This window comes from Mobula birostris, chromosome 19 (assembly GCF_030028105.1).
Source record: "Mobula birostris isolate sMobBir1 chromosome 19, sMobBir1.hap1, whole genome shotgun sequence".
Lineage (NCBI taxonomy): Eukaryota > Metazoa > Chordata > Chondrichthyes > Myliobatiformes > Myliobatidae > Mobula > Mobula birostris.
In genome coordinates, this window is record NC_092388.1 from 63783492 (window position 1) to 63795011 (window position 11520).

Consider the following 11520-nt stretch of genomic DNA (forward strand, 5'->3'; position numbering starts at 1 on the left):
AGATCCGCCACCCCCCCCAACTTCCTCTATTCCACACTCTGACCTTTTACCTCTAGTTACCTGCCTATCACTCCACCCTGTGTCCCCTTCCTCCTTCCCTTTCACCAATGGTCCACTCTCCTCTCCAATCAGATTCCTTCTTCTCCAGCCTTTGACCTTTCCCACCCACATGGCTTCACCTGTTATCTTCCAGCCAGCCTCCTTCCCCCTTCCCCACTGTTTGATTCTGGCATCTTCCTCCTTCCTTCTCAGCGCTGAAGAAGGTTCTCAGCCAGAAACATCAACTGCTCATTTCCATAGATGCAGCTAGGCCTGCTGAGTTCCTCTAGCATTCTGTGCATGTTGCTAGATTCCATCTGCCACTTCTTTGCCCATTCTCCTAATCTGCAGATTACCTTCTCTTCCATCTACCTTCATGTAGTGCAAAAATTTGGCTACAAAGCCATCAGTTTTGTCATCCAAATCACTGACATATAACTAGCTTCTTCAGAATGCCTCTAATCAGCAGAAGCCAACCAGAAAAGTTCCCCTTTATTCCCACTCTTTTCCTCCTGCCAGTCAGCTAATCCTCACCCATGCTAGTATCTTTCCTGTAATACCACGGGCTCTTATCTTGTTTCAAGTTCAAACTTCTAAGTAAATGTATTATTGAAGTACATATATACAAGTCTATTATTCATTTTCTTGTTGCATTCACAGTAATCCAGGAAACTGTTTAGCAGCCTCATATGCGGCACCATGTCAAATACCTTCAGATAATCCAAATAAACAACATCCACTAACTCCCCTTGTCTATCCTGCCTCTTATTTCCACAATGATTCCAATAGGTTTGTCAGGCAAGATTTGCCCTTGAGGAAAACATGCTGGCTTTGGCCTATTTTATCAGGTGCCTCTAAGTACTCCAAAACTTCAAAAGTACTTCATAATGGATCCCAACATTTTCCCAACCACTGAACCATAGAACCATAGAAACTACAGCACAGAAACAGGCCTTTTGGCCCTTCTTGGCTGTGCCGAACCATTTTCTCCCTAGTCCCACTGACCTGCACATGGACCATATCCCTCCATACACCTCCCATCCATGTATCTGTCCAATATATTCTTAAATGTTAAAAAAGAACCCGCATTTACCACCTTGTCTGGCAGCTCATTCCATACTCCCACCACTCTCTGTGTGAAGAAGCCCCCGCTAATGTTCCCTTTAAACTTTTCGTCCCTCACCCTTAACCCATGTCCTCTGGTTTTTTTCTCCCCTTGCCTCAGTGGAAAAAGCCTGCTTGCATTCACTCTATCTATACCCACCATAATTTTATATACCTCTATCAAATCTCCCCTCATTCTTCTACGCTTCAGGGAATAAAGTCCTAACCTATTCAACATTTCTCTGTAACTGAGTTTCTCAAGTCCCGGCAACAACCTTGTAAACCTTCTCTGCACTCTTTCAACTTTATTTATATCCTTCCTATAATTTGGTGACCAAAACTAACACAATACTCCAGATTCGGCCTCACCAATGCCTTATACAACCTCATCATAACATTCCAGCTCTTATACTCAATACTTCGATTAATAAAGGCCAATATACCAAAAGCTCTCTTTACGACCCTATCTACCTGTGACGACACTTTTAGGGAATTTTGTATCTGTATTCCCAGATTCCTCTGTTCCACTGCACTCTTCAGTGCCTTACCATTAACCCTGTATGTTCTACCTTGGTTTGTCCTTCCAACATGCAATACCTCACACTCGTCTGTATTAAACTCCATCTGCCATTTTCAGCCCATTTTTCCAGCTTGTCCAAGTCCCTCTGCAGGCTCTGAAAACCTTCCTCACTGTCTACTACACCTCCAATCTTTGTATCATCAGCAAATTTGCTGATCCAATTTACCACATTATCGTCCAGATCATTGATATAGATGAAAAATAACAATGGACCCAGCACTGATCCCTGTGGCACACCACTAATCACAGGCCTCCACTCGGTGAAGCAATTCTCTACTACCACTCTTTGGCTTCTTCCATTGAGCCAATGTCAGATCCAATTTACCACCTCTCCATGTATACCTAGCGACTGAATTTTCCTAACTAACCTCCCATGCGGGACCTTGTCAAAGGCCTTACTGAAGTCCATGTAGACAATATCCATTGCCTTCCCTTCATCCACTTTCCTGGTAACCTCCTCGAAAAACTCCAATAGATTGGTCAAACATGACCTACCACGCACAAAGCCATGTTGACTCTTCCTAATAAGTCCCTGTCTATCCAAATGCTTGTAGATTCTGTCTCTTAGTACTCCCTCCAATAACTTACCTACTACCGACATTAAATTTACCGGCCTATAATTTCCCAGATTACTTTTCGATCCTTTTTTAAACAACGGAACAACATGAGCCACTCTCCAATCCTCCGGCACCTCACCTGTAGACAGTGACATTTTAAATGTATCTGCCAGGGCCCCCGCAATTTCAACACTCGTCTCCTTCAAGGTCCAAGGGAACACCCTGTCAGGTCCCGGGGATTTATCCACTTTAATTTTCCTCAAGACAGCAAGGACCTCCTCCTTTTCGATCTGTACAGTTTCCATGATCTCACCACTTGTTTCCCCTAATTCCATAGAATTCATGCTAGTTTCCTTAGTAAATACAGACGCAAAAAACCTATTTCAGAACCCCCCCCATTTCCTTTGGTTCCGCACATAGGCTCTGATCTTCAAGAGGACCAATTTTATCCCTTACAATCCTTTTGCTCTTAATATACCTGTAAAAGCTCTTTGGATTATCCTTCAGTTTGACTGCCAGTGCAACCAGGTCTTCTTTTAGTACTTCTGATTTCTTTCTTAAGTATTTTCTTGCACCTTATTTACTCCCTGCTTCCTATACATGTCATACAACTCCCTCTTCTTCTTTATCAGAGTTGCAATATCCCTTGAGAACCAAGGTTCCTTATTCCTATTCACTTTGCCTTTAATCCTGACAGGAACATACAAATTCTGCACTCTCAAAATTTCTCCTTTGAAGGCTTCCCACCTACCGATCACATCCTTGCCAGAGAACAACCTGTCCCAATCCACGCTTTTTAGATCCTTTCTCTGAAGTCAGGCTGGATTTCATGACTTTTGCCTTGCTCCTTTCTGAAAGAGTGAAGTGACAGTTGCAATTTTCCATTCCTCTGGAACCATTCCAGAATCTTGAAAGATCACTACTAATGCCTCCACCATCGCTTCAGAAAATTTTTTCAGAACTCTGAGGTGTAATCCATCTGGTCCAGGTGATATATCTACCTTCAGACCTTTCAGCTTCCCAGGGACCTTCTCCTTAGTAATAGCAACTGTGCTCAATTCCGCCCCCTGATACTCCTGCATTTCTGGCATTCTGCTCCTGTCTTCCACAGTGAAGACTGACACAAAATACTTATTAAGTTTATCCTCCATTTCTTTGTCCCCATAACTACCTGTCTAGCATCATTTTCCAACAGTCTGATATTCACTCTCATTTCTCTTCGTATGCTGGAAAAACATTTGGTATCTTTTTTTATATTATTGGCTAGCTTACCTTCTTATTTCATCTTTTCTCTCTTTATGGATTTTCAGTTGCCTTCTGTTGGTTTTTAAAAGCTTCCCAATCCTCTACTTTCTTGGCTCCATCTCTCCCCCTCCTGTCTTCTCCTATCATTTTGGATCTCCCCCTCCCCCTCCCACTTTCAAATCTCTTACTAGCTCTTCTTTCAGTTAGTCCTGATGAAGGGTCTTGGCCCGAAACGTCGACTAGAGCTGCTGCCTGGCCTGCTGCATTCACCAGCAACTTTTATGTGTGTTGCCTCTACTTTCCCACTAGCTTTTGCTATATGATATGTTCTTTCTTTTGCTTTTGTGCTTTCTTTGACCTCCCTTATCCTTTGAGATGTATCTTTTCAAAGCACCTTCTCCTTAAATATAGCAACTATTCTCACGTTTGTCCCCAGACAGCCAAATTTCTGGCATACTGTTGGTGTCTTCCAAGGTGAAGACAACATTCAAACATAGGCTCAAAAGTGGTAGTTAACACTTGTAACATAGACGTGTCAGGTAGAGACTATCTCAGCAAGTGAGAAGGGTAGAGAGAACAAGATGAAAGTCTGTGACAGGACAGACACCAAAGTTGTCCACCAATGTAGTGCTTTCAGAGTTAGTAGGCAATGAAGGCATTTAGAGGGGGAAAACAAAAGACCATTGTGGAGCTGTGAGAAGCAATGGTTTCTATCATCAAAATGAAAATGTGGAATAAATTTGCACATGTAACAGAGAGGGAACTTTTAAAAGAAGGATAAATCACACTGAGGATCCTTCGTCATGGCTGATGGCCTTAATAGCTTCTCTGCACTTTCATTATCTGGTGATCTTGGGACTAGCTGTGTGCAAATTTTCTTCTTGGTTAGTTATAGACTTTGTGATGTAACTTTGGTTGTGAAGAGCTTTTGAATCATCTCCAGGAAAGCAAGTTCTTTTGTAAATGCATTTGACTGTACACACTGAAAATGAAGGAAGATAAAAAAAAGATCAAATAAGAATGCTTGACTCGTAGATTTATTACTGTGATAAAGAGACGAGGGAGGGGGGTGGGTGCAATCTCTGTGGTGAGAACATTCAGCTGATTGAAGCTTTCAATGTCACCTCACCTTTTAATCAGTTCTTTGTTTCCTATTCAACAGAGTGCCTGCTCTTCATAAATAATTCCCACTTGAGGCAAGACTCTACGAAGAATTTGCAATTCTTACCAATGGGGCAAGAAACCCATGAAGTAGCTGAAAGCCTGAGAAAAACCTATGATGTTACATTGCTCCCACCATGGCATCCCTACACATCTGATTCCAGTAATACATAAATTAATCCTGCTGAGCCCTGAGCAATCAGGATGCGGGAGTATGGAGCAAATACACGTCTTAAGAGAGAAGCTGCAAAGGATTCATGCCTTGTTCTCATTGCTACCATCAGGAAGAAGGTACAAAAGCCTGAAGACACACTCATTGATTCAGGAGCAGCTTCCTTCCCTCTGCCATTCGATTTCTGAATCGACATGAACACTACCTCACTATTCTTCTTATTTCTATTTGCTCTATTTATTTAAACTTTTAGTATATATACATCTGTAATTCACAGTTCTATTATTATGCATTGCATTTTACTGCTGTCCCAAAGTTAACAAATTTCACGACATTTTCCAGCGATATTAAACCTGTTTCTGATTCTGAAAGAGTTACAGTTTAAAAATAAGAGGTAATCTCGTACATCAGAAAAGAATAAGATTTTTTTCTCTAGGAGTTGAATCTTTGGAACTCTCTTCTACAAAGTGTGCTAGAAGTAGACTCTTGAAATATTTTTAAGACAGAGTTAGATTGATTCTTGATCCACAAGAAGGTGAGAGATGACTAGGGATTAATGGGAATACAGATTGTAGTTATAATCAAATTAATTCTCACTCTACTAAATGGTGGAACAACTTATCTCTTCATTTTAATGCTAGTATGTTCAAATGAATGGATAATCCATTTTTTCTCAGCTTTGTTTTGAAAGCTGGAGGGAATTTAATTTCATTTTTAATTACCTTAACACAACTATTTTGACAGTTAACACAATAATATTAAATATTAATGATTAACAATGTTAACAGGTAGAGTCTGCCACTGTTGAGAATAGGCTCCTCCTAAGTAAGGGGCTGAATCGATTTGACTGACTATTGGGCTGGTCCTGAAAAAAAAACATTAATTATCAGCTGATCGTGGTGCATCCCACCTCACACCTCTGCCCACAGTTGGCCTGATGAGGAAATCAGTGATGAGACGAAGGCCAGACCCTACCACATCTGACTTCTTGGTCCACATCTGAACTAACCATTGATTCCAAGAGTAAAGACTGAAGAGTGGGGCTGGAAAACTTTCACAAAAGATTTGCACAGGAAAATTTCTACAACATTTCACATTATTTTATTGTTAACTTACTATGATACAGGAGTACATTTGTTCAATGACATACATGTTGGTTTCCAAAAGAGCAACCCAGTCAGTCCCATTCCCCCCTCCTTATTTACAAATAATATCCTCCATCTGCCAATCAACTCCCCTTTGATTCGTTCCACAATTAAAAGGTAACGTGCAGCACCCTAATTAGCCTACCAGCCTGAATTTGGAATGTGGGATCTCCTGGTAGGACCCACTTGGTCATGGCAAAAATGATGTACTTTTCATAAGGATAGTATCGGAGGTCTGAATCGAACGCATTACCTTGGAACTGTGAAGATGAACACTAACTTTTGCAGCACATATTTAATTATCTGTTAGTGCTTTAGGGTGATTTTACTTAAATAGTCCATTTTTAAGATTTAAGGAATGTTTATATAGTTTTTACTTTCATTAATCATTTAAAGAGTCGTAGACAGTCCAAGCCATACAGTATGGAAACAGGCCCTTTGGTCCACAATGATTCCTTTCTATGCTAATAGGGATATGGGCCAGCAGAGATCACTCAGCTATACGGTTAGCTGGGACCCAGCAGAGAGTAGAGTGCAGCTCAACAGCCAGTGGAGCCGAACAATACAAATGTGAGCACTTGGCAGAAACAACTCTGATAATGTCACCTCAACTGGTGACGAAGCGTTTGTGACCTAACCTCCAGGCTCAGTGAACAAACTTACAGACGAATACCAATCCTATTTTCGAGCCAACAGGCTTCTATGCCCTGGCATTTCAGGTGTTCAAATCAATATCTCTTAAACTCTGCAAGAGTACCAGCATCTACCATTCCCTCACACAGCATGCTCTAGATTTCAAATGAACTTATGGGTAAGAAAAGTTTCCCCAAAACCTCTCCACATCTCCTACATCTTACTTTAAACTACTCCCTTGAGTTACAATCACCTTTGCTTTGGGATAGAGCTTTTTGCAGCCTTCTCCATTCCTAAGGAAACAAAGTCAGTTTCTCCTCTTAGCTGAAACTCTCCATCCCAGTGAACCTCCTCTGTAAACAGTCTCCAGTGCAATCACCTACTTCCTGTAGTGTAGTCACCAGAACTGTGGCATGACCAATGTTTTAATTAACTGTACTATAATCTCCCTGCTCTTATATTCTGTGCCTCAGTTAATGACGGCAAATATCCTGTATATCTTCTTAACCAGCTAATTTACCATTACTGCCTTCAGGAATCTTTGGATATGTACACAAGGTCCCCTCTATTCCTCAGTATTTCCAAGAGTCTACTATTCATCCGCATTTCCTACCTTCATTAGTCCTTGGAAAATGCTTCACCTCACATTTTTCAAGATTAGATGGTACACACTGTGGGTCTGTGCCAGGATTGAATGTTTAGGGTGCAATCAAGCTGGGTGGCTGATAGCTGTTGGAGCTGCACTCATCGAGGCAAGTAGGGAATGTTCCAACACATTCCTGGCATGCTTTGAGATGGTGAAAAAGTCTTGTGGTGTCAAGAGGTGAGTCACTTACTGCTGGATACCCAGCTTCTGATCTCCTTTCAAGCACAGTACTTATCTGACTGGTCCAGCTAAGCTTCTTGTCAGTGGTGAGGATATCAACAGTGACAAAGGGACGTGGTGTTGGTAATGCCTTTGAATATCAAGGGTAGTTGGCCTTCCTGTGTAGAGAGTTATAGAAAGAAGCAACAAAGGAACATGCCTTTCAGCTCCTCACCTTGCATTGTGCTTTCGCTCCACTGAGTGTAGGCACTTCGATGTCTTCCCTGGTATATTCTCATAAAGGGTCCTAAACCGAGCTGATTCAGTAGGGTAGGCTTTATGGTGCCTTTCCCACCATACACGGCCGAGTATTCCATTTCTTTAGTAATGGGGATGCGTAAATGTGTATATGTTGTTTACATATTGTTTTTAAGGTAGATTCTACATTTTATTCTGTAATATGACAGTAACTAAATTGTGGGATGCACAATATTCTAATTCCTGTGTATTCTTAAGTTGACTTTGTGGGTCATTAATAATGCTCTGTCCTGGTGCCAAGTAAAACAGGGCTCTTTGTCCTCACTGAGGGAGAGATAGGGCTGCCAGGAATTCACTCTGAACAAGAATATAAGTATGGAACTATTTTGTGTTTTCTGGTAGATATCTTTTTGTAAATATTGGAAGTTTTCTTGTCACTATTTTCACTAACTTCTGTAAGTTTGATTTTCCACCAGTCATTTCTTTAGTCAAACAATCTAACATCTATCAACTCCCTATTCACACTAATGTCACTTCAATCTCATTCTTTTATTCTCCCCATATTCCCATCAGCTGTCCCTGATTTACCTGTACCATACTGGCGGCAATTTACACTGGCCAATTAACCTACTGATTGTGACATGGAGACCTGAAGGAAACACAGGGAAAACATGACAGCACCAAAAGTCGGGATTGAACCTGGGCCACTAGGGCTGTGAGAGAGTGGTTACTGTGATGGTCAGTGCCTGCCACGTTTACAGCATAGGCATAATTTCCTATTTATTAGCCTAATTATTGTCTAGGGCTTGTTGTATGCAGGCATTGATTGCTTCATTTGCTGTGAGAGTTGCAATGGGTATTGAACACTGCCGTCATCAACAACAATCCCACTTCTGCCTAGATATAAAGGCAATTCAATTAGTTTTATTAACTAAAGGATTGTAGTTCGGAAGGTGTCATGAGGTATGCTGCAGCTTTATACAACCCTGGTTAGACCACACCTGGAATATTGTGTTCGGTTCTGGTCGCCTCATTATAGGAAGGATGTTCAGGTTCAGAGAGAGAGCAGAGGAAATTTACCAGAATCTGCCAAGACTAGAAGGCACGTCTTATGAATGTATAATAGGCTGAATGAGTTAGGATTTTTCTCTTTGATGAGTGGCAACCTGAGGTGGCAAAGAGGATGCTGTCTAAGTTGCATGCCATCTTGGTCAATGTCTCCCATCCACTACATAATGTACTGGGTGGGCACAGGAGTACATTCAGCCAGAGACTCATTCCACTGAGATGCAACACAGAGCGTCATAGGAAGTCATTCCTGCCTGTGGCCATCAAACTTTACAACTCCTCCCTTGGAGGGTCGGACACCCTGAGCCAATAGGCTGGTCCTGGACTTATTTCATAATTTACATATTACTATTTAACTATTTATGGTTCTACTACTATTTATTATTTATGGGCAACTGTAATGAAAACCAATTTCCCCTGGGATCAATAAAGTATGACTATGACTATATGACTATGACTATGATGATTAGAGGCATTGACTGATCACCCAAAGACTTTATCCCAGGGTGGAGATAGCTAATACAAGGGGAAATAATTTTAAGGTGATTAGAAAAAAGTGTAGGAGGGGTGTGAGAGGCAAATTCTTTACACAGGAAGCATTGGATGTGTGGAAAATCCTGCCGGGGTGGTAGTAGGGGCAGATACATTAGGGGCATTTACAAAATAATTAAGGGAAGGTTTAGATTGACCTTATGAAGATGGTTTGAGTGAGCTTGGGCTTTTCTCTTCGGAGCGAAGGAGGATAATAGGTGACTGAATAGAGGTGTACAAGATAAGATGTATTGATAGAGTGGATAGCCAGAGACATTTTCCCAGGGTGGAAATGGCTAATATGAAAGGGCAAAATTATAAGGTGAATGGAGGAAAGTATAGGGGGATGCCAGGTAGGCTTTTGACACAGAGAGTGGTAAGTGCATGGAACACCCAGCAAGGGTGGTGGTCGAGGCAGATACATTGGGGACTTATGAGAAACCCTTAGATGGGCACATGGATTTAAGAAAAATGAAAGTCTACATGGGAGGGAAGCATTAGATTGATCTTGGAGTAGATGAAAAGGTTGGCACAACTTTGTTGGCTAAAGGGTTTTCCACTGTGCTGCACTGTTCCATGTTCTATGTTTGAACTGATGAGATGTATTCAGAGACAACACTGCAATGCAAGCTCACCTCCTGCCATCCCTATACCACAGTGTCACCACCACGGTAGCCTGTTCTTCCTGTGGGACAGGATGCACCCAGGGATTGTGCCAAAGCATCAGAAATACTGTATGCCACTTTGCTGTGGCTTCTGTGAGGACAACTGTGTCAGAACTATTACAAGTCAATGAGGCATCTCTTCTAAATTAGCCAACAGTCTGCTTTTGAATGTGAGTAGAACTCTGCAAGGCAGACCAGGGTGGGGATATCTAGGCTGTATCCACCTGTGGCACAAGGCTGAAACTGGCTGGCTTCTCTGATTTATTCTGTTCTGTTACCATTTCACTCAAGTGAACAAGGAGTTTATGTCAACATTCTGTAGACATGATGTTTTTTAAAGTAAAATGCAAGACATCAATCCCAGTGCAATCAAAAGAAAGGTAGGATCAAATTAATAAATACAGTCAATAAATGGACTGTTCTTTATAACTTATTGCCTCATTAAAGACGACCGTCTTGTACACTATAAGTCTGACTTATGTTTCCCCAGAATAAATGTTTGCATAAACCCATTATCAGCTAAATAATTATCTAAAAAACTTTGATTCTTGTTTGAAAATGCATACAAAAACCAAAGCAAATATCTGGGTCTTTGACTTCACTGGCGGTACACTTGAAGATCAAGTTGGCAGAAGTTCAGCAGACTAAGTAGTTGATTGAAAAGGATTTATTGTTTATTCAAATACATGAACTGATGAGTCAGATAAACCACAGCACCACTATTCAATTAATTTAGTAAAATGACAGAGATTGGAGTTCAAGGACAAATAGGGATGGGCAAGAAATGCTGGTCTAGCCAGTAACACCCATATCCCTTCAACAAATAAAACATCCAAATCCTTTCATCACTGTGTCTAATCCACAAGCTGCTGAATGTCTAAATAAACTCTCCTCTGCACTTACCTCCTTGAGGTCAGTGTTTGTGTGTGTGTGTGTGTGTGTGTGTGTGTGTGTGTGTGTGTGTGTGTGTGTGTGTGTATGTGGTCACTTAGTGCCTTGCTTCAAAACATAGGACATTTACAACATAGGAACAGGACCCATTGCAATTTGCCTATCGCCAGAATAGGTCAACGGCAGACGCAATCTCAATGGCTCTCCACACGGCTTTAGACCACCTGGCCTACGTCAGGATGCTGTTCATTGACCATAGCTCAGCAATTAATACCATCATTCCCATAATCCTGATTGAGAAGTTGCAGAAGCTGGGCCTCTGTACTTCCTGCTGCAATCAGATCCTTGACTTCCCAACTGGAAGACCACAATCTATGCCGATTGGTGATAACATCTCCTCCTCACTGACGATCAACACTGGCGCACCTCAGGGGGTGTGTGCTTAGCCCGCTGCTCTACTCTCTATATACACATGACCGTGTGGCCAGGCATAGCTCAAATACCATTTATAAATTTGCAGATGATACAACCATTGTTGGTAGAATCTCAGGTGGTGACGAGAGGGCGTACAGGAGTGAGATATGCCAACTAGTGGAATGGTGCCGCAGCAACAACCTGGCACTCAACGTCAGTAAGACGAAAGAGCTGATTGTGGACTTCAGGGAG